The sequence below is a fragment of the Sinohyriopsis cumingii genome, chromosome 14, assembly GCF_028554795.1.
Source record: "Sinohyriopsis cumingii isolate HCF-2022 chromosome 14, ASM2855479v2, whole genome shotgun sequence".
Lineage (NCBI taxonomy): Eukaryota > Metazoa > Mollusca > Bivalvia > Unionida > Unionidae > Sinohyriopsis > Sinohyriopsis cumingii.
This window is the reverse complement of record NC_142974.1, coordinates 9,171,910-9,197,664: the sequence shown is the minus strand read 5'-3', so window position 1 is coordinate 9,197,664 and position 25,755 is coordinate 9,171,910. Positions and strand designations below refer to the sequence as shown.

The window sequence follows — 25,755 nt, the reverse complement described above, 5'->3', positions numbered from 1 at the left end:
TCGATATTTCTTCCCCGTTGTTCCCGGGTTCCTCCTCCAACAGATAAACTGACCGCCATGTAGAGCCTCTCATGTTTCGGAAACTGCTGTTAAACCCATAAAGACAACATCAGCAGTAACATTATCTGTGAATACAGAGCTCAAAAGTACAGGTGACATCCATCTTTTCGTGTGACTTTAAGATCACTACAAATGCATATGGATATCAAGGTATGGATATATAAAACTTGCTATGAAAAGATCTAACGTGTTTTTGTTACGAAAAGCTTATATATATATATATATATATATATATATATATATATCGGGATACGTTTAAAGGGACACGTAAAATATACTTACCTTTTATGGATGTACAGCAAAATGTTCAAATCCTCTGGCTAGTTAAGACACAATATTATTGATTCAAAAGTAGGTTTTCCACATGCAAAAGAGATAACAGGGTGTTATGCTATATCGCAACCATGGAATGTGCCAATAGGCATGTTTATAAACTATAGCGCCACATACTTGGTCAACAAATGCATAAGATATTTCTCTGTACTGCACTGTATTCGAAATTCCCACTAATCTTTTACTAGGGCATTATAATGCTTAGCATTTGGCAATTAATACATATAAATTTATCTACAACCACCTTCTAATGCTTGTATTCATAAATCCATAAGAAAATACTACATCGGGGAAACAAGGTGTGCAAACATATTTCCACTCTGCAGTCGTTAACTGAGCTGTCTATGTACTGTTGCAATTAATATGAAGAAAAAAAAAAGAAGAGTAAAAAGACGATTGAACTCATCAATAAAAGGTTGACTTGACAAAAAAGAGCAAGAGTGCCGTGAACCGCAGGTTATAATCTCCTCCCGCGTTTAATTGTTCTCTAAGCACCAGTTATTGACCAACAGGTGTACATGACCATGGTCTTTAGTCAGTGTATTGTTCTAGAACTTTTCATGATCTACAATACAATTATATTTTATTATGCGTCTAACACAATCGTGACATCGGGCAGTTAGACCCCTGAATCTACAGATTTCGTTATTTTCTCGGAACAAAGTATCTAAAGATTTGGTAAAAGAAAAGAACTCTATAAAAAAAAAGTTATTATACAAGCCAATTTTCTTTGAGCAACAATGATCATTTTGTGAACTTATGACCCGAGGATCAAACAGGCTGCTGTTCAATTGCAAGTCCACAACAAATTTTTGTCAACTTCTATGGTATTGGATGAAAAGTTATAATGCATCCAAAATATTTTCATGGTTACCGACATTGACTTTAATGGGTTTCGTTCTTGCCTAATCTTTACAATCGTTAGTTTTAAATGCATAGCTGATAATAGAAATTGTTGTGTAGAAAATATTTTTCTTCTTTCAGTTACAGTGACTATAACTTAAATCATTTGATTCCGCCTCTTCTATTCCTCTAATGCAGGCAATCACTAACGTCGTTATCTTCCTCTAATGCAGGCCATCACTAACGTCGTTCTATTCCTCTAATTCAGCCATCCCTAACGTCGTTATATTCCTCTAATGCAGGCCATCACTAACGTCGTTATATTCCTCTAATGCAGGCCATCATTAACGTCCTTCTATTCCTCTAATGCAGGCCATCACTAACGTCGTTCTATTCCTCTAATGCAGGACATCACTAACGTCGTTCTATTCCTCTAATGCAGGCCATCACTAACATCATTATATTCCTCTAATGCAGGCCATCACTAACGTCGTTATCTTCCTCTAATCCAGGCCATCACTAACGTCGTTCCAGACATATGATGCAGAGTTATGCCACTATACGGAGACCATGGTTATTCTTTCAGTCGCAGTCATTTTGAATCTGTAATCTAATCAATCAGAAAGTAATATCAAAGGAATACAATAGGCTAATTATCATCAATTGCCAGTGTTGGCAGAAAACATAACACGCTTTACACATATACAAATTTGATAGAAGAATCACATCGGCTTGCATAAAATAAGAAATAAAATTTGCTGAAAAATTATGTTTTAAATATGCACAAGGAAATCGACTGATTTCTATAAGTTATTTAAATTTTAATTCAAAGAAGGAAATGTTTGTTGCATATAATTAGCTTGAATTTACGGTGTCCGATTTAATATATCGTGACTTCCATATCGTTGATTTGATTATGTACACTGAGTAGACCCAATGAAATAAAGAAAAGTTTGTTTTCATTGTTTGTGTCACTGCAGAGAACTTATACTTTAATATACGTTTAAACAGACAAAATGTCTTGCATATCCAAACATAGTATGGGCTATTTTATCAGGATCAAACTTTAGCTAAGAGTCATTCCCAATGACACTCTTAGGCAGTCGATCCAGGCAGGCCTGCAATGTGCAAGTATCACTTCGCGTCCCTCGGATTACAAGTCCGACTGAACAGTATGAACTACGGTGGCTAGCCACCACAGATAATATACTGTTCGGCATAGCATCATCAAATAACATTCAGACTTCCGTTGCACACCATATTTTGAATGCAAATAGACTTACGTTTATGCATTCAGAATCTACGTATGTACATAACCTCTAGAATGAAATATATACCACGCATCATAGTATGATTCATATCACTTTTATAGTGCCATTTTGCACTTTAAAACGGAACAAAATAATATTATTCCATAGTCTGAATTAATCGTTGTGGAATATAATATTAAGAAGCCTGTTTTATAATGCAAGAACAAGTCACAACAGCAGGTGTTTACGCCTGGGTATCGGAATCGTCGTGGTATTTTATCTGTATCAGTTGCATACGACCGATATATCTACTTGCAAAATGTCAACCTAAATTTTAACTTGATTATATGGGTGTCTAGTTATGCACCTTCCGTAATAATGTTTTCTCTGAGCATCGTTATATAGCAAACAAGCCATTTGGTTACATTAAAATGAGAAAATAGTGTAGTAATTAAATTTGAAATTCATTAGCATAACTGATATGTCCTGACAGTCATGCTTACATTGAAGAATTTTCTTCAAATATGGGACAATTTTGTTTGCATTCTTGGTTTCTTTAGAAAAAATGACAGAAAATATATGTTTAAATCATGAAACGTGCTTTTAACACATAATACAAAGTCAGGAATAGTGTCATTTTATTGAGATTAAGAAACGTACGGTTTCGGGTTACTTTTCTTAGTTTTGTGACAATGTTCACTGCCTTTCCAATAAACGAAACGAAAGTACTTAGCTCTCTTAGGTGAACACATCAGGCGTTACTTTGTTGTACATGTCTAAAGCGTCATGTAACCTCTTACAGCTACCCAGTAATTTAGAAAAGAGTCAACTGTTGCCTCAGTAACAAGTAACATTTTTGATAATGCGTATTTAGCATCAAGCCTGATAATGGAGGGTGAGAAGTGATAACAATCTCTTAATAGAGTGCTCTGTGATGTGTTTGTAAAGGTCATATTTCTGCACCACTTGTCGTTTTCGTTACCTTTCCTTGCTTTTATTTCTCTTGCCATCGTCGTTCGATATTCTTTTTGTTCTATCTTAAGGTCATATGGAATATTTGATTTGACCATTTTATTTTATTTAAACATAATGCATATAAGCTATGTAAATATGTGTGTTGAAAACAATCAATGAGAAACCATAATAAAATTAGGGTTCTGATTTTGCATCTCTCGTGTCCTTTTGAAAGCCTGAGTGTATATCAATATTCAACAGATTTATTGGCAACAGCCACAATAAACTCTCTAGTTACCAACTTACCTCGGCTTTCAGCGGAGAAACAGACTTATCCCTTTTATTCATACCACTAAAGCCGTACGCTGTTATTATACCGCCGTCATCTAGCTGCTGGGGTGTTTCTTCGAGAACAACTATCGCCTGGAGAATAAACAAGGAATTGCTCGTGTAAAGGTTTACAAGAAAAAAGCCATACGAAACAAATATGAATCAAACTCAGTTTCAATGGAACACGATTTTTGTCGTCACCGTGTTGGTATGTGCAAAGCTTTTTTGATTCCAGACGTCTTCGATCGTTTGTAATTTGTAATAATTGAGAAATAGAAAGGAATTAGTGATGACAATCCCCCACCCCCAAATATGAAACTCTTAACATCCTACATCAGCCAACGTAAACAATCAGCATTATCAAGAAATTAGAATCCGATTAAAATGAAGGTAAAAATGAAATGTTGTCTACACGACAAGTGATACAAGACATGAAGCAAAACCACTTAAATATATCGTATAATGTCAATGCAGATCTTGTGCAAGGATTCGAGGAAACGCAGAGATGTGTCTACGTGACATGCTTTTGGTGTAGCAGTTATCATGGTGCATGCCTTTGGCACGGTTTTCGATTGTATTGTCTTTTTTAAATCATTGTATTACTTCGAAATCTGATATGTTTTTATTCGTACAATCCAGATTTTACTGATTAAAGTCAGCAACCCTAGAGTGACAGTCAGTATGGTTGTTGTATCAAACATAGTTCATGAATTACCGTGATAGTCTCCGTATCGTTTGATTCCTGTACTGAATCTCATATACATTGCGTTGTTACCATGTGGAGGGTAGGTAACCTATTCAATTATTCAATTTATCGCCTTTAGTAAATGCATTGGAATAAACATATTTGACATTACCTCTTACAGTAGTGGTCACACGTGGTTTTCTTTGTTTTTAGTGAAGCATATTGCATACAAATTCTTTAGAGCCATGATCGAAACACAAGATACAAAGCATTTGCTAGTAAAGTATAGCATATAGGATATCGTTACTTTCTTTTGCAGTTATGGTACATTAATACCACAGAGGCTCCCAATTCTAATATTATATAATTCAAGGTATAAAATGTGCAAGCAATATATACAATTAGAACAATAAAGCGCAAACGAATTACACCAGTAAATGTACAATGCATGCCACAGCTAACTTCTTTTGTTGTATGGTCTGATTCTAATAAAGATGAAAATAATGTATGAGTTAAATTTCAAAGATGTGTCAAAGGTAGATGCTTTTCTGATTACGGTGCATCCCCTTGTCAAGGTTCATGATTCTAGTTGTGTACAAATGATGGAACAAACGGAACGTACGCAAACACTTAGCCAATACAATACAAATAATACACATGCATATAGAAAGACAGTCCCATGCTCAGATGGTAGGTCAACAAACTCCTTTCCAAAACGATCATATAATCATGGATGAAAGAATCGTTTCTCTGCAGTGAAGCTACACATACGTTTGTTCTATTGTATGTGCTGGGTGTAACTAATAGTAAAAATGAGAAAATATTACTAGCGCTAGCGTTTTATTTCTTGGGTGTTTGTGCTGGTGACTTGAAAGAGTAAAACATACACCATACTTATTATGTGATATCTACCGTCGTTCTGCCATGTATATATCACTTACGACGTAATATTAAAGATCGTTGTGTCGTATACAGACCCTACGCTGAATATCTGGATAAAAAAAACTCATAGTATAAAAGACCCAGCATCAACTTGATCTATGCTAAAGTATTTGTTTTTGACTCCCAAGTATACAAGTTTGATACAAAAATCCCTGCTCAATTAGCCCCCTTACATAATAAGACCAGTATAATGGAAAAAATATTTTCCACTAAAGATGTAAGGAAATATGAGTCACCCACGATTCTGCAATTAATATTTTTAACCCTACGCTTTTTTAAAAAGGTGTCAAATACTTCAATACCCTTTGTCCGTAAACATGTACCCATGTCTATCTGGTTTTCATACAATTAACTTATATATTCCAGGACCATACTATAGGTTTTCCTTATTGAACTTTGATGATCTTTTCCTCTTCCATAGCAAGTCTCGTCTAACGTATTGACTTGATAATTCATACCGGGATCAAGAACAGGAGCCTTGCAAACCTAGTATAGGAATAGTTGGCCTCACTCTTGCTTTCAAATACCTGAATGGAAGCACGGATGACCGTTACCGGATAGGTCCTTCTTCTGTCCTAGTTCCCTAGCAAAGCAGTACCAATTACGATTTCAGGATGTTCGTCACCTGTTCTGGACCATCGTGAACTTGTAAAGTAGGCTTGTCTTAAATTGACCTGTTCCGAGCTTAATTTATTATGCCAACCACTCCCCGACCTCCTACTTTAAGTCTTTTCCCGATCAAAGCAATGTTGCTGAGGTGGAATAGACAACAAGAAGAGGCGAGACAAAGTTAACTTCATATCCATGTCTTTCTAGGTCAGGCACTGTTCCACAGAAATGACGCATACTCACAGAGAACGGGAGCTAATGCAGAATGTGGGGACTCAAACACTTTCCAGAGAATTAAGAAAGAAATTGCCCTACTGACACCGAAGTCTTTGAAATCATCTTTGAGAACTTCAGGACAGCTGCCAGCACACCTCCCTAATTGTCAAATACTTTGCTACATACGTCCCAGTAGAGCCAAACGGAGATGACCTCTGCACAAACAGACATATGTCACAGAGAAAAAGGGCGCAAGAGATTGTTCAAAGGATGTTGTTTCCTTATCGTCATTAGTCTCCAGGGCAAAAGGTAAGGTCCATCTTGTCATAGATCCAAGTTTTCTCATCCATTTCATTCACCTAGTATGGTTCAGTATAGAGACGAGAAAAATGGTTTTCAACCTCGTTCGAGCAAAACCTGGCTCAGTTGTGGTAAGATTTGTTATGAATATATTGCTGGAACATAAAACCGAAAATTGCTGTTGTAAGCAGAAAACTGTGTCTAAGTGCTCGTCACATTGTTATGTCCCTAACGTTTCCCTACATGTCCCCAAATATTCTTTAAAAAAAGGGCTCACAGAAAGCGTAAATTGTGGCACAGTGGGCATCAACGTTTTATGAACATAACTTATGGTTCAGTGGTTTTCCGATGAGAAAAACGGCTCATTTGTCGTTATGTCGTTTCTTTTAAAGTCCAACAATTGACTGAATGGTTGACAGATTGGTTGCTTAAAAAACAGACCCAACGATCCTGGGTCACATTACATACGCATAATTATACGATGTAAAACCAGCGGTTATCCGCCATACAGCAACGAATGACGTGATATAAACAAATCATGGAACCCAGATTTGTAAAACAAACTTGTCACTAACCATACATCTGTCCGCCAACCTAGTTTAACATCCGGGCATTGACCTATTTTTCAAATGAAGTTAACGAGATACGAATATATTGCAGACAAAATGAGTACTTGAAACGCACACCACTGCAATAAAACCTCATTTGTTTCAGTTCATATAATGTTCAGGGAACTGGAACTAGTTCGCATTTTGCAGACCAGTTTTGTTTTCTATCATGCACAAGTCCTCCATTTCCGATGTACAGCCTCAATGTACTGACGTGTAGCCGTGTTAAAACTCGAACAGGAAATGATACAGACTTACCATAAATCGCATCTAAACGCCAAATTCTGAACTATTTTCACAATGTAGCAGATTAACGCTAGTCTCAGCAGCGCATTATCATATTTAACATTCACTGAGCGTCCTTTACCTACTGAGACAAAAACATTTTTAACCAAAACTTTCATTGGATATTTAGGAACACAATTTCGGCTTACAAATTTGTTTTTCATCAAGCAACAAGTCAAGTAGTAGTAGTCACTGAGTGTATCAAACCAATGGTGAAAAACCATAAACCGTAAATTTGGAACAAAGCGAAGAAACAAATTTGCCTCCTATAGCCTATGACAACAGCGCGCTTTCTGCCAATGTTTCTCAAACGAAAACGAATAATCCTATAGCAAGTGAAATTAAATATTGAACGACAAAAAAATGAAAACAATATAACAAATTGCAAACGTCTAATACGTTCTGTATGTCTCTCTAAACTAAAACTTCAACTTAACCTTGTATCTCATTGCAACTCTGTAAGTATGCTTATGTGAAAATCTGTCAGTATGCTTATGTGAAAATCTGTCAGTATGCTTATGTGAAAATCTGTCAGTATACTGATGTTAAATTCTGTCAGTATGCTTATGTGAAAATCTATCAGTATGTTTATGTGAAAATCTGTCAGCATGCTTATGTGAAAATCTGTCAGTATGCTTATGTGAAAATCTGTCAGTATGCTTATGTGAAAATCTGTCAGTATGTTTATGTTAAACTCTGTAAGTATGCTTATGTGAAAATCTGTCGGTATGTTTATGTGAAAATCTGTCAGCATGCTTATGTGAAAATCTATCAGTATGTTTATGTGAAAATCTGTCAGCATGCTTATGTGAAAATCTGTCAGTATGTTTATGTTAAACTCTGTAAGTATGCTTATGTGAAAATCTGTCGGTATGTTTATGTGAAAATCTGCAAGTATTATATACATTTGTAAAAAGAAAACTCCTACCAGTTTCTCTACTGTCACTCCTTGCGTAATAGTGTGAGGATATTCTACCCTTGCATATTCTTCCGGTTCATTGCCTTGTGTTGTAAGGGTGTTGTATTTTCGTTTGAAGGAGGTTGGTAGGGAAGTTATAGGTAACTATGGGTAGTAAGGGGTATTTTTAATTTGTATCGTGTTTAACTTCTGTTATGTTCTCCTTTTGCGCCCGACTCTGTTTACCTCTGGATCATTTTAGCTGTTGCAATTTAAATAGTTTGTCTTTGTTATTTAGGCAGACCTGCTAAATTTAATTTCAAACGAAAGACTTCAAACGGGCATTGGTAATAAGAGAGTCACAAACGATCGTTGTGTTAGCCTGACAATGTCGTTTCAACTCGAACAAGCACAGACTCCAGTAAGTCCGCATTGAATATAGAAGTTCTCTGTGTAGGAACTTTGAACTTGAATCACGTCGTCATTGCATGGTTTCTAGCTCTTTTGAATGACATGATCTTTTTGCAAAGGCTGATCAAACAAATGTGATATGTCCAGAATCCCTCCCCCCCATCTCTGTCTGTCTGTCTGTCTGTCTGTCTGTCTGTCTCTCTCTCTCTCTCTCTCTCTAAAAAAGTACTCCTGGGTAAGATGATGGAATAATTTACAACAATACATCCATGATAAACTCCTTGCAAGATAAAAGTGAAAATAACTGTTGTGACAGGAGAAAGAAGGTTAGACTACCAAATGCTTACAATGTCAAGGAAAAGGAAACTCCAAGACAGGAGAAAATAGATACTGATGTAAATATATCTTTCATCAATATCAAGAAAAGTTACATTAGTCTTCAGAATTTCCCAAAGAAATGAAGGAAGAGCGCAACGAGGAGCGTGTCGACAAAAACAACAACGGATTAATAACCCATTATAGTGAAGCCAGTCAAAAGTGCGAGATAAGCAGAGGAAACTGAAGAAAATCAGGACATGCCATGCCTCTTAAGATATGAATTAGGACGATAGTTAAACGAAGAAATAAAATAACTATACTGATTCATTTTACAATTGTATTATGATTATTTGTCAAAAGAATATAAAAAATGTAAAGATATCTTTGCATTGTTATTTTATCGTCTTCACTGGAGTCGGTAATATAACAAAACACATTTTTACCGACTAAGCATTTCTTCATTTTTTGCCATTTTCAAACTCGAACGGCAAATGACACAACCGTGCACTAAACCATATCTCACCGCTAAAATCTATGTTTCTAGTTTGACAATGTGGCAGACTAACTCTGATCGCGAAAGCGTAAAAATATAGGTAACATTTCAGTCAGTTTACTGCATCTAAAGCGGCTACAATATGTCACAAAGTGATCCAAACTTACTAGATATTTTGCAATACACATTGTGACAATTTATATGAAACAAAATAGGTGTATTAAATCTAGAATGTAAAAACAAAAAACAGGTAACAAAGTGAAGAACCGAAGCTGTTAATATCAGTGGACATTCTGTGTTTTTTACGAGATAGATGATTGCCGTTTAGTGAGCGAATTAATCTAGGACGACCAAAAACATAACAGTTGTACAAATTGTATAAATTGAAAGCTACATTACCTCGACTCAGTACTTATATCAAATATATTGCAATACATTTTGTTGATTGCCGAGGCAAACACTTGTCTTTAAGTGTATATTTCTCACTTTCTCACCACATCTTGTTTAATATCTGTCGGCATCTATTTACATACATACATATATATATATATATATATATATATATATATATATATATATATATATATATATATATATATGTATATATATGTATATATATATATATATATATATATATATATATATATATATATATATATATATATATATATATATATATATATATATATATGTGTGTGTGTGTGTGTGTGTGTGTGTGTGTGTAATAATTTTCAGTAGCTGATCCAGTCTAGTCCGATTGAAGGATTCGAACTCGGACCCTTTCGGTGGCTGACAAATAATTTCAAAGAAGCTCCCTAGTAAATATTTGGTGCATATATATTTATAATAATGATATAATAATTATATATATATATATATATATATATATATATATATATATATATATATATATATATATATATTCCGTATAATGTGTTTCACTTTTTTCATCTCACCATGCTCAGAGATTTTGTACGTTTGTTAATATTACCCTGAAGATGCTGTTATTTTTATTAATAATTTCTTTCAATGAGGAAACAAAATCTGTTGTAAAGTGTTCTAGCCAAAACATTAATAGGACAAGATATCAAATATTTTCATTATAAATTCTCTTGTTTTCTTTTGAATACTGCACCAATAATTCATCTCGTCCTCAAAAGCTCATGGTCTCTGATCAGAATGAATTAATCTGGAATTTCCACTAACGCAGCTAAAACAAATCCAGCATATGCGTTCTTTGCTCCAGTAACAGTTTCTTAAAAATCTACGTATTGAAATTATTGAATACACAAGCTGGTAAACCGTTGTCAAACTCCTTCATGACGTGCCATGGACCATCTACAACCCCTATTACCACGATGGATAGCGGCCAATTCGAGACTTTAGCGATGGAATCTTCGTTGATCCTTTTGTTGGTGACCTGGTCATCGCAAGAATCGCCACTATGTAATACTAAAAGATACAAAATGTAAATCATCTGTAATATGATACTTGTTTAGCATTCTGTTCAACTGGCTTATGACCACTAATTTAGCTGACACTTAATACACTAAACCCCATGGCAAAATAACAATAGGGTAGAATGGAAAACCCTGTTTGTCGATATTCTGAGAAAAGCAAAGAGCAAGACAAACATCTTTGTATTAGAATAACGTAACCCGTGAGGTAACGCATACGGTATTCGTTCGAGTGCTACTAAAGTATTATACCAGCTTATTGCATAAGTTAAAACAAAACGATATCCGTGTTTTCTGATTCCGGCTGTTGCCAGAGCTTAATAAATATTCACGTTGTCTAAACATAGGCATTTATATGCAAGATCTGAAAGATATGGTATTGCCTGATAAAGGGACAATCTAGTACAACTCTGTTTGTAAACACCCACGATTGTTGTATTCTATTTTCGTGCGTAGCCTTAAATCTTGTATCTTTAGATTTATATCCTTTAAAATGTTTCTGAAGATAGCTATATATACTAGTTAGAAAGATAGCTTGTAATAACTACATGCATATGATAATTGTTATGCACATTTCATATGTATTGTGTGCTTGACCTTTGGCCGTAACTGAGTGTAGACGTTTGACCTATCTGATTATTCTCATATTTTTTCATGTTTTCAAGCTATAAATATGTCGTTTACTGATATGTGAGTTCATTATCTTGCATTGTTTAGAAAATATAGAACGTTGTTCGAGCAAACTTGTGACATACATTATGGCCACTTCGTTTTCTCTTCGGTTGTTAAATAATGTTCAGGGAATAAAAATTAGTTATTCCAACTTTGCTATCAGCCTTAAGAATATATTTTAGTTGTGGTCACTTGTAATTTTAGGGTATTCATTTATTTAAATTATTGTTGGAGTTATAGCACTATTTTGGGTCTATTGTGAACTCATACAAAGACATTCTGAATTATATCATTGTGATACATCAAGATTGTTAGGGCATTAACCTATTCAAGACTATTGGTACCTCAGCACATTCAGTACTGGAATTCATTCGGAACACTCTATCATTTTGGACGTGCGATGGAACATTAGGATCTATTTATATTTAATTCACAATACTGTAAGTTCCTCGTAAAACTTTACTTTGTGTCCTAATGCAATAATTTGTTTAAATTTACTTCTTTCTGTTACTTAGTTTAAGACCATTGATGGCAACATAATATCGCTTGAAAAGAAGCTGAAGATACACAATTTGTTTACGTGTTGAAGTGATTAACTTTGGAAAAACCGTACTCGTTACATAAGCTTTGCATTTGCAAGTTAATGCAAATATTGGTTCCAAAGATGCTGAAAAAAATTCGCCAACATTTTGTTCGTCGGGAGAGCTTCGTTTATGCTGTCGCACTTTTGCACTCGAAGGTACATAGTTAATGTTTAAAATTTAACGTTAATGGTGATTAAAACATAGTAACAAGACGTCTTTTTGATGACAATACTGCTAGGGAAAATTTTGTCTATCAAAATATGGTCAAATACCAGCCTTGGTAGTATTAACAGTTGTTGCTGGAGGGTTGGTATTAATGACACTATTAATAAATTATTCGACATACTATGCCTAGAAAGTGAGACCTAAATGTGTTCCCAAGGAAACATCGAGTCATCCTACCCGAGCTGGCCGTAGCGGCCTTTGAACCTGTACCCTTGGTATACCACTCTGACATTGCACCAAATGAGCTACCACGGCTATCCACTACAGATAAAATACTTTTCGATAGAGTATAATGAATTAAAATTCGGACTTTCATTTCTACTGGAATTCTCATAATGAGTATACACTTATTCTTACATTTTCCTATTCAGAATCTATGTATGGGTATAATAAAGGACAGAGAAATATTTACCGCTCATCAGCGTAATATTTATATTGCGTTTATAGTATAATTTTGTCTTTGTAAAATTTCAAGATAATATGATTCCATTGTTTCAATTGCTGGTTGTGTAATAGGCATCATGCCATGTATAATCTTGGATGGTGGAGGTCGCCGGTTAGAACTCCGGCCGAGTGATACCAAAGACTTATAAAAATGGTACTAACAACTGCCTCGCTAGGCGCTCAGCATTAAGAAGTTAGTGCTAGGACTGGTCGGCCTGGTGTCAGGATAATGTGATTGGGTGGGATATCATGCTACATATCTGCGGCATGATGCTCGAGTTCTAGTTATCGCGATAAACTGCAACAGTGCATACATCGTAGCGATATGACTGAAAAAGTGTTGAAACTAAGCTAAAAATTCAAATCGCAATCGCTCTGTAATATAAGAATGTCATTTCTACCACTATTAGTTGTCGATGACGTAATCATCGTGGTAGTTAATCTTTTTCCAAAGCATTGTGTGCATCAGTTGACTAGGACAAAGAGGTTAACTTGCCTGGTTGCAATTGGATTTTCATTTTTTTTGTATTTTTGATGCAGCTATATATCCAGCATTCGCATTTTGTCAGCATCGTCTCACAGTAAGCAAGGAAGCAAGCGATATGTTTTCATAAAAATGAGAAAACAATTTGAAAACTAAATATCAAATTTCAAGGTGCAAATGATTCTTAAAATATCTTGCAGTTAGCTTTTCATCTTACAGTTATATTAAAGTGTGGGGCATTTTGTATTTTCATGGATTTCTTTCAAAACAATGCTCCAAGGTATATATATATATATATATATATATATATATATATATATATATATATATATATATATATATATATATATAATCATGACCAGTGCATTTAAAGATAGGGATGGAGGGGTATCTGGCAGGGCCACCCAAATCAGGTCAAGTTTTACACTACCGGTAAAATCAGACCTGGCCGGATAGTTCCCTGCCGGGTATCTACACCAGGCACCCGGAACATTTCAATACCCGGTTATCCCAATTTAAAACACAAGCAGAAACATTAATATACAGCAAGGAACAGTACTATGTTGTGCAGTTTTGTGGAGACATATGGATTAGAGTTACCTTTCTTGCCTCTTTAACAATTTTCAATGCCTTGTCTATGAAAGGGAGAAATGAGTAGGCCCACTGAGCTGGACTTTAGAAGTTATTTCGTTATAGACGTTCAATATTTCATTAAACCCCTCGCACATACCCTGTAATTAAGATCATATTGATGTGTTGCCTTGATAAAACAAAAGAATTTTAACAATGCGTATTTAAAAACAAGCATGTTAATGGTGGATGAAAAGTGATAACAATCTATTCATACAGTCCATCGGGATCTGATTTACAAATATTAAATCTTTGTGCCAAATCTCATTTGTTTTTATTTTGAGTTATCGTAGAAACATTCCATGCAAAAGGTACTAAATTTAATTAATTTTCCTTCTTCATCGTCATACGGACTCTATTATACCCTTTCATTTCATTCAATCTTCATGCATTTGAGATATGAAACTGGACATTTAAAAAAATTCTAATGAAACCACTGCAATAAAAAGGTTGCTGATTTTGCATACTGACATGTCGAATAACGCTAACATTTTATGTCTTTACTATTATCTTAGTACATAGGTTTATTGAATCACTTTATTAGGACTGGTTATACGATAGGGTCGTTCTATTTACCAATTTGTCCTTTTCATGTTGAAAGCTTGTACACATCACTTACCTCGGATTTCAACGAATATACAGAGTTATCCTTGCTTGTCACGTCACTTACCCGGGATTTCAACGAATATACAGTCTTATCCTTGTTTGTCACGTCACTTACCCCGAATTTCAACGAATATACAGACTTATCCTTGCTTGTCACGTCACTTACCCCGAATTTCAACGAATATACAGACTTATCCTTGCTTGTCACGTCACTTACCCCGGGTTTCAACGAATATACAGACTTATCCTTGCTTGTCACGTCACCAAAGCCATACGCTGGTAGTATGCTGTCGTCATCTAACTCTTGGAGTGTTTCTCCAGGAATGACTATCGCGTGGAGAATAAATAAACATTAACTCATGTATGGTTTTTAAATTAATAATCCATACGAAATAGAGTTACAGCTCGAAACTTTGTTTCAGTGGAGCGAAAACAGGGGTAAATATACCCATCTTACTTTATGATTGAAGCACGAATAGAGACTTAAAAAATAACTTAAACGACAAAATATTAAAAAGTAAGTGTAAGCTTGAAATATAGGTCACAGTGACATAGCTTTGTTTTGTTGAGTAGAGCATATCACGTTATATAATTTGGCTAGGTTTAATGATTCTAAGTGTGACAGTGTATAGAGAGAAAGGAACTAAAGCAGACATTTAACCACGATTCTATTATCGCCTGTATGCATAACGTCATATCTAGGAATTGTGTCAGTGACTTTTGATTTTCGTTTATGCTCTCCGACAAAGATAATGTCACAAACGTCTGGAAATGTCGCGCATGATGCCAAGAAAGGGCATGGAATCCAAAGGATAACATTTTCAAAATGTGTAGTCCTTTTTGTCCGCCAGTTCTTTGGTATTAAAAAAACAGTTTTGAACATCTCAAGACCGGAATTTATAGGTTGTTTTGCTAACTTTGTAATGAATTTATTCCAAGGGTATGAAAAGCTGTTGTAATTATGATAATAATTGAATTTGTCTATGCTGTCCTGAGTTATTGCGCTACATATGTATAGGGTATGTATTTATTGCGTTTGCAATCAGCTACTTTTAAGACTAGCGAAAAAGTCTCTCAACAGCAATTGCTAATATATTATCGTTTTTATCATGTTCTGAAAAGAAACGTTTTTGTGAATAAAGTCGTAAAAATGAACCTGGCAAACATCCGAATACTTACCACAATACTTAACTAAATTTTTGAAAATGACTGGGATTCAGAAACAGACGGATGGATGAAAAGACAGACAGGCAGACAGATAAATACATACATACATACATATTAAGATGGATTGATTGATGTAGGAAGGTAAGTAGCATCAGATATATACTACCCATTCATGTGAAATATTATACAATAAAACAATAATCACATGCTCATTATTCGATACACGCAAGAAAATCAAAGTAAGAACGGAAGCAGAAAGGACATGATTGATTGCATCATTATCGAAAAAATCTAGGATGATGACACCGCCCCCCTTATACAGAGGAGCACGGTTTATGGCGTTAAACGTGAAAGCTGGAGTTGAAAAACAGACAGGACGTGTCACATGTCCCAAATTAGTCTATTTACTGTTGGCATATCATTAAATGTCCCAGATTAGTCCATTTACTGTTGACATCGCATTAAATGTCCCAGATTAGTCAATTTACTATTGGCATATCATTAAATGTCCGAGCTTAGTCCATTTACTGTTGACATCGCATTAAATGTCCCAGATTAGTCCATTTACTGTTGACATCGCATTAAATGTCCCAGATTAGTCAATTTACTGTTGGCATATCATTAAATGTCCCAGATTAGTCCATTTACTGTTGACATCGCATTAAATGTCCCAGATTAGTCAATTTAATATTGGCATATCATTAAATGTCCGAGCTTAGTCCATTTACTGTTGACATCGCATTAAATGTCCCAGATTAGTCCATTTACTGTTGACATCGCATTAAATGTCCCAGATTAGTCAATTTACTGTTGGCATATCATTAAATGTCCCAGATTAGTCCATTTACTGTTGACATCGCATTAAATGTCCCAGATTAGTCAATTTACTATTGGCATATCATTAAATGTCCGAGCTTAGTCCATTTACTGTTGACATCGCATTAAATGTCCCAGATTAGTCCATTTACTGTTGACATCGCATTAAATGTCCCAGATTAGTCAATTTACTGTTGGCATATCATTAAATGTCCCAGATTAGTCCATTTACTGTTGACATCGCATTAAATGTCCCAGATTAGTCAATTTACTATTGGCATATCATTAAATGTCCGAGCTTAGTCCATTTACTGTTGACATCGCATTAAATGTCCCAGATTAGTCCATTTACTGTTGACATCGCATTAAATGTCCCAGATTAGTCAATTTGCTGTTGGCATATCATTAAATGTCCCAGATTAGTCAATTTACTGTTGGCATATCATTAAATGTCCCAGATTAGTCAATTTACTGTTGGCATATCATTAAATGTCCCAGATTAGTCAATTTACTATTGACATCGCATTAAATGTCCCAGATGAGTCCATTTACTGTCGACACAACGTTACGAGTATATGGTAAATATCACATTTTAATATTTACCAGCCATTTTGCATATAATGTTAATTATTATTGTAACATAGTGAGTCTATATCGCGTGTGTCACCGATGTCACGGGTATATGGCGTTTAAAACATTGTGACATTTACCGGCGTTTGTGACCTTTACAGGTATAATTCGTTATTTGGATGAAAACACAATTTTTGACATAATATAACACACCAAACACCATCTTCTTCGTTGGATGCTATTGCATTCGTTTAGGATTCCCAATTGTACAAGGCTGTTACAACGACCTATGCCCAATGGTACAAGGCTGTTACAACGACCTATGCCCAGTGGTACAAGGCTGTTACAACGACCTATGCCCAATGGTACAAGGTTGTTACAACGACCTATGCCCAGTGGTACAAGGCTGTTACAACGACCTATGCCCAATGAGCCTGAATGCTTATCAATAAGATAAAGATAAGTGATAAGTATTCTTCAATTAATTGTGTATCTTCCTTTAATGAAATTACACAAGATTAACGAGATTCTCTAATGAATGGAGTAAAATATAACTTAAAAGAAAACAATCTTCATTGGTCAGAGTGTTGCTAAAAAGAAATATTTACTCGACGACATATAGACGTATGTACAAACTTGTAGGTAAGGATTCATCTGTGGTCCGTTGGTGTCGTTTAAGGAACGTCCGCTAAAGGTCCGCTGTTCTTGAAGGCGATGACTAATTGTATAATCGATACCTAGAGGAGAGACAAACACGAGGTCATGAAACGCGAGTCACGCACACACACACGCACGCGCGATTTTATTTCCTTTTTTAAAGACTTTGAGTTGTGAAAACCCGATACAGCGCACTCACGGCATCCAACCACACCCTTAATTACTTCGGCCCTAGCTGCATTAACAAGGTAACATATCTGAGTGACCTGTCAAAAAGGACTGAAATAATATAATCCTTCGGGGTTTTGAAACATCGGAATAAAGTTGAAGAAATTCGACTATTGAGTTTTTTGATTACTTCAGTTGGAGTAGTTGTGGTACCGTAGTGGCATCGATGATTGGTTTTGCTGTATATCATATTCAATATCGATGAATTTTTTATGTTTCTACATTCTTTGTCTTTAAGCTGTATACATTGAGTTTTTGGTAGTAAAATCAGACCCACAGACAAAATTGCAAAGTTCTGTGGCATGGGAACGACTCAAGGAAAGGATACTATCGTTAACGTGTTAAGTGATGAATACATACTGTTTTGCGAGTTATCGGACAACATAGAACTTGGTGTTGACAGTTGGAATATTGAGAATATAGGTGTCACAAGATAATCCTAAGTATCGGGATTGGGTATACACACGGTTGATGCCATATAGCTAATCTGGAGTTTAGACAGTCAACGAAATGTAATATAAAGAACATATGGTCCGTTTCATTCCGGAGCGAAACTGTAGCCAGTGGAGAGTACAAACAGGTAGGTGGAATACTCAGCTCTTTGTACTCTAAGCTCAAAGGGCAGACTGAACAGCTATATTTGGAACTTTTTGAAGCTTTTGTACTAGATATTGAGATGAAGCAGATAGAAGAGATCTACGATAGTCGAGTGTATAAAGTACCAAGGAGCATCAACAGAAATTACATTGGAAATGTAGCTAAGGTCTCCTACCTCCAGGCATGCGGCCTTGCATATGTTCATAACATGTTGGTGTAATGAGAGAGCACTGTCAAGAGTAACTGTTAGGATTAGTACTGATTGTGTGAATATAATGTTAATTTGGCTGATACTTATTGTTTGAGGTAACTGACATAAATGGTAAGTCTTTCTGTGGTCATCATAATGGCTTCAGTTTTATCAGCATTCATCTACAGGTTTTTTCATGTCATGACTTCACATCGGAACTGCACCTATCATCGTCTTAAAAGGCAGCATTACTTCAGTTGAGTGACAAGATTTTTTATATTTCCGTGTCATCAGCGTCCAGCTGGCGACACACAGGACACCGATTGACATCATTTGAAAGTAGCTGAGTATATATAATGAAGAGAAATGTTCGAAGAACCTTGCCCTATGGAAACCAAAACATAGATTAACTGCAGTGGAATATTTGCCATTTACGGACATAAATTGCGTCCTTTCGACCAAGCACGACTTGAACCATAGCAAGGCTCTATCCAAATGTCAAATGCAAGCTGGAGACGGTGAAGAAACATATCATAGTATATTGTGTAAAATGATGCTGATATGTCAGAAGTGTGAGAAATGTAATCTTTCTAGCATGGAAAGCAGAGAGCAGGTCGTTACCTACATTCGGAAGGGCTTGGTGTATGACTAGACTAAGCATATGCAGTGATGTTCATGTAATTTACTAGTTTTGAAGGTCACACAGTGACCAAAGAAATTATTATCGGTTGCGGTCATTTTCCATCCCTATAGCACAAAGGAAACAATACACCCCCACAAACAAAATATTAAATAACTGAACCTTTACAATGAGATAAGAAGAGAGACAGCGTATACTATAGTGTTTAGTTTACAGGTTAAAAAAAATGTAGAAAACTCACATTCCTTGACTGAAATGTTGTCCATGTTTGAGTTAGTGCACTGATCGAAGTGACGATGAACGTGAAGTTTGTACTCGGCGTGTACCATATAGTGAAATTTACCTTATGAGTATCATGTAGTGAAATCTACCTTATGAATATCATGTAGTGAAATATACCCGGTGTGTATCATATAGTGAAATTTATCTTATGAGTATCATGTAGCGAAATTTACCCGGTGTGTATCATATAGTGAAATTTACCTTATGAGTATCATGTAGCGAAATTTACCCGGTGTGTATCATATAGTGAAATTTACCTTATGAGTATCATGTAGTGAAATTTACCCGGTGTGTATCATATAGTGAAATTTACCTTATGAGTATCATGTAGTGAAATTTACCCGGTGTGTATCATATAGTGAAATTTACCTTATGAGTATCATGTAGTGAAATTTACCCGGTGTGTATCATATAGTGAAATTTACCTTATGAGTATCATGTAGTGAAATTTACCCGGTGTGTATCATATAATGAAATTTACCTTATGAGTATCATGTAGTGAAATCTACCTGGTGTGTATCATATAGTGAACTCTACCCGATGTATATCATAGTGAACCCTACCTGATGCGCATCTTGTAGCGCAATCGACCTGATGAAAACCACGTAGTGAAATTTACCTGATGTATATCATATTAAACTCTACTTGTTGTGCACCTTGTAGTGAAATCTACCTGATGAGTATAGCACGTAGTGAAATTTGGCTGATGTGTATCATAGTGAACTATTTCTGCTGTGTATCTTGTAGTGAAATCTACATGATGACTAGCATGTAGTGATATATACCTGATGACTATCATGCAGTGATATCTACCTGATGAGTATCTTGTAGTTAAATCTACCTGATGAATATCATGTAGTGATATATACCTGATGAGTATCATGTGGTGAGATCTACCTGATGAGTATCATGTAATGATACCTACCTGATGAGTATCATGTAGTGAAATCTACTAGATCAGTATCTTGTTGTAAAATCGATCTCAAGAGTAGCACGTAGTGAAATCTGCCTGGTGTTTATCACGATGCGAAATCTGAGTTACATCGCTGTGCTAGGGTCATTAGTCAGACGGTTCTTGTGATCGTAACACCTTGTAACTTTCCATCTGTTCCGATTGGCTGCGGGATCATTATGTCATGGCAAGCCTGCCATTATTGTTTAAAATATGGCTAATAGTGGTTATTCGTGCATTCGTTGTTGTTTTTAAATACGACTTCGGTTTATGTCGAATAACTATTGTATGTGTAATCTGAATTCATGTTTAGTGCATACATTTGTAAACATGAAAGTATAGATGAAAAGGTTATGTTGCAAAGATGTCGAAAGAATCGTTATGAGCAGCCTGAGATCATCCGTTAAGTCTACTTTTGGCAAAGGTTAAGTCTAATTTTGGCTGAGGTTGAGTCTAATTTTGGCAGAGGTTGAGTCTAATTTTGGCAGAGGTTGAGTCTAATTTTGGCAGAGGTTTCTGTTTGTACCATTTATGGTCAGAATATATTGATCCGTTACATAAGAGGTTTTCTATTTTGTTTGGATTATTTTGAATGACCAAAATATACACCAATATATATATATATATATATATATATATATATATATATATAAAGAGAGAGAGAGAGAGAGAGAGAGAGAGAGAGAGAGAGAGGGAGAGAGAAACTGCAAAGTGGAGAAGATGTCAGCTATAACAAATAGAACTGGTTGAAGTCCATCAATCGATTCCGGTCGGTATAATATAGACGTTAATTGGTTGAAACCTTAAGTGTATATATCCTATGCTATCATATAAATAATACAAAGATAATAAATGACTACTGCTCGTCACTGTTCGGTAAAGGTAGTTTGAATCGTACTTAATGATATTACATTGATCTTTTTCCATAAATAAGGACACATGGGTAGTTACCTGGATTAGACTGACTCCACAAAACACTGCTGTGAAGAGTAAGTAATCTGACTAGGACGTGAAATAGACTTAAAATAGGTATCGAGTAGTATTTCATATAAATAAAACTGTTTACCACTTTACGAATCTGGCTTGTACTACAAACCATAGAAAATATACAAGTAAGTATTTGTATAGTTAGACAAAGATTATATCACCTGACGACACATACAGTGTCGTACATATAACAGTAAAATTATGTTAACAGTAGCATTAAACGTGAACTATGATAGATAGTAATGCATGCATTAACCATACAATAAGTAAGTAGTATGGAAGGAAACGCTTGACCCCCCTCCACATTATGGGCCCTCTAAGGGAATTTACAGTGTGGCAATAACTGTAGCTTCCCATGGTAATATTAATCTTAAAAATGGTATAGGTTTAACATGGCACTGGCACTTTGGTCCGTTATGGGAATTTAACATGTTGCTGGAACTATTGCCCTAAACTGTTTTGATTTATGTATTGATTGTGGATTTAAGGAGTGCGAGCATTGTAAGGCAATATAGCGCCACGAAAAGCTCTATGGGAAACCTATCAAATATTTTTGTATACTATTTAACACATTCTCCTACTATCCAGCACCCTTTTATTTTATTACAATCCAACACAAACTTCTGCAATCCAGAACACACTTTCTGATTGCAATTCAGCACAAACGCCTACTATCGAACATCCACATTTTGATTACAATCCAGCACAGACACTTTTTCCATCAACCGTTTTTGAATATGCTATCGACTTTCACACGCTACTTTCTAACAAGATGCGTAGGAGTGTTTATAGACACAAGCTATACATTTCTATAAAAGAACAAACATTACCTAATGGAAAATAACCTTCTAGAATTATCCTGATGTTAAAAAAATCAAAACAATAAAATTCACTTAGGAAAGCCCACAAACCCTGACCCAAATACACTATTTACTTCTTCTATTAATAATGATCCTGATATTAAACCCATACACATATAAAATAATTTAGCTATCCAGTAGTTGTTTACATAAAATGAAATAATAAAAAACAATCAGGTCAGGCAGAAAAGAACTCTGTTTTGGACAAGGTCAAGTCCTGCATAAAATGTTACATTACAATAACATATAATGAAATAAATTTTTGAAACCAACAAACAAATAATTAAATTAAATGTACACAACAATATACATCCCCATCACACGCCAGGAAAGTGATTTGTATTTGGATTTTTATTGTAGCCTTAACAAAATTTCAGTGTGGTCATTTATAGTGATGTCTAGCACTAGGGCATCATACATCATACATGTAGCATGATGTCCCATCCAGTCACATTATCCTGACACCAGGCCGACCAGTCCTAACACTAACCTCTTAATGCTGAGCTCCAAGCGAGTCAGCAGTTAGTACCATTTTTGAAAGTCTTTGATATGATTCGGCAGGGGATTGGACCCTCGACCTCCCGCGTCAATGCCAAACAAGAAGTATCAAGTTCGAGACTCGCCGAGGCATCTAAATTGTTTTAAATAATTGCTTTTATTCGCATGTTCAAACTTTCTTTTTACCTCTCTCATCTCAATTTCTTTCTTGTTTAATAAATTTTTAATTTCATTTTGAAAATTGCACACTGTTCAGCCCAACCGAGGTCATCCACTTGCAACATTGTTGCCATTGTTTCCCTAGTGTCCTGTACCGTGACGTCACCCTTGTTTAATTCCACGTGTCCCTATACAACCCCATCCAAGTTCAATTCCTATCTAGTGCACCAGATAGTCCCACCGTGTTGAATTCCTATAGACTGTCCCAGGTAACAACCCCCTGTTTTTCCTTATATATTCTCATATGCACAACAGTGTACCCACTCACTACCTGCTTCCGTGTCCTTTAACATCTAAATACGCACTCGAATCACCACTAAGTGATATAGGTGGTATAAAACCTTTCAACACAAATGATTCACAACTCTCCAAATGGAATCAGGCTGGGATTTGTTTGACCCCACACGTGTATTGTTTCCAATACGTGAGCATGACCTTGGCCTACGAAAAACACGACCAATTGGAACTGCTCTGTTTTTCATCTGTTGCTAATATTTTTAACTGAAAGCAATCAAAAATATCACACGCTATATCCTTGCAGTAAGTACACATTGGAAGAGATGATGATTTCTGATCAGTCTTATTAGACGTTGGATTCTTGTTAGCTGTACCAGACTGAAATTTGTAAGTACTCGCTTGAGACTGATTTGATTTCCTACGAACCGTCTGCTGAGAGAAGTACTTACTGACAAATAAAACTTTGTGACCAAGAAATATTCGTCGGCTCTACGAGCTACATCTTCTAAAGTATCTGTTTGTGTTCATCAAAGTAAACTTCAACGTCATTATGGACGCAGTTCTTGAACTCTTCGACTAATATTAGTTCTACAAATTTATTATTATCTTTATTAATCTACTTTGGTGCACAACACCTGTCGAATAGTAGCTCTTTCTCCTTAGGAAACCAAACATGGGTTTGGCTATTTTGCAATTCCGTAATCTCTGTCGATATGCCTCAGGTACCAGCTCATAATCTATCAAGATACATTCCTTGACCAAAGTAAAATCAGCACTTGCTTCTAATGACAGTGAAGTGCGAACTTTACGAGCGTTGTCAATAAGTGCACTCTATAATAACAAAGTCGAGCGTTCTCTTGGCAATTTTAAATTCTCGGCTATTTTTATTCAAAACTGTGAAAACAAATTGATCTCAATTTTATATTGTTTCTTTAAGTGGGCATACCAAATTAATATATTTGGTAACATCAGAAGGTGAACCTTTGTGGTTGGGATGCTTTGTGCACTCCAGTTCTAACTCTTTAAATCTAATTTGTAATTCCATTTCCTCCTTTTCTTTTTGTATTAGCAATTTCATTTTGCATCTCTCTTTCTTCTTTCGGAATTTGCAATTTCATTTGCATATCTCTTTCGTCTTTCTAAAATTGTCTCTATCTCTGTCTTTCTCTTTAGTATTTCTGAATATGCAGTTTCCTTTGCAGATCTCGTTTGTCTTTTGAATTCTCTCTCTCTCTCTCTCTCTCTCTCTATTTCTCTCTCTCTCTCTCTATTTCTCTCTCTCTCTCCTGCATTTGTCTCTTTGCCTCTTATTCCTGCACGTGTATCTCTCTGTAATTTCAACTCCTTCTCTTTGTATCCTCGATTTTCAAGCTCATGCATTCTTATCTTCATTTGATTCTTGTATTTTCATTTGAATTCCATAACTTGCAAGTCCGATAAAAACGTACTAGCCAAACAAAAAGCACATTTATCGAAATTATTCTTTCTATCAGATATTGAACCAAAATTACTTGTCCTAACAAACTTGGATTTACATTCGAAAGATCAATTTCTTCCAAGTTGGAGCAGTTTATCTTATTTCAAGGACTTCAGTCGTTTCTGGTTAGGATTTAAAATTAATTTCTCCACCTTAGATGATATGATGAAGGCTTGCTGGTAAAATCAAAATAGCAGGAATAGAAAAAATGTCCGAAATAAAAACAATTTAATTTCTATACCATTTCAATTTCTCTGAATAATATCTAAAAATTTTATCATGTAGGAGCCACAATGTCTGCTACGTCGTTTTCGTCACAAACAAAATAAAGAACCAAAACGTACAAGCGTGGTAACAAACTTGACAAATAATTGAATTTTCAAAGCTATAAATGAAAATGTGAGAGGAAAGAACAACATTATGACATGAATCCAAACTAATCCTGACAAAGTTCAGTAAAAGCCGAAATAAATGGAAAGTTCCGTGTAAATTTCAAAACCCGAAAAGTACTGGTCATCCAAGAATCGTGTCTTTGTCAGGTTGGCTTCGTTCAGAACTCCTTTGAATAATTCACAACAGTTCAGAATAATATTATCGTTCAAATAATGAGCACTTTCTTTTTCCAATGATTAGTCCAAACAAAATCGGAATATATTTGATTGCTCAGTTAACTCCGCGTATACACCTATTTCACAATATACTCCGCGTGACTGATCGTAATACTCATTTTTCCTCAACATG

At 35.4% G+C, this 25,755-nt stretch overlaps 1 protein-coding gene and 1 long non-coding RNA gene across 2 annotated transcripts in view; both read right to left on the bottom strand.

Moving 5' to 3' along the window:
* The window catches only part of LOC149783190 (uncharacterized), a 29,798-nt gene extending 29,229 nt beyond the window's left edge, over positions 1 to 569 (bottom strand). The window contains exon 1 of the mRNA XM_089931417.1: positions 343 to 569. The gene's annotated coding sequence lies outside the window, so the exon portion shown is untranslated. The remainder of the gene's footprint in view (positions 1 to 342) is intronic.
* Positions 570 to 10,482: 9,913 nt separating this feature from the next.
* On the bottom strand, positions 10,483 to 20,839 carry LOC149783189 (uncharacterized). The gene is made up of 3 exons (XR_016414001.1): positions 20,710 to 20,839; positions 17,827 to 17,927; positions 10,483 to 10,987 (listed from the first exon to the last, which is right to left on the bottom strand). It is a non-coding gene; the product is annotated as an uncharacterized LOC149783189 (long non-coding RNA).
* Between the last annotated feature and the right edge of the window lie 4,916 nt (positions 20,840 to 25,755).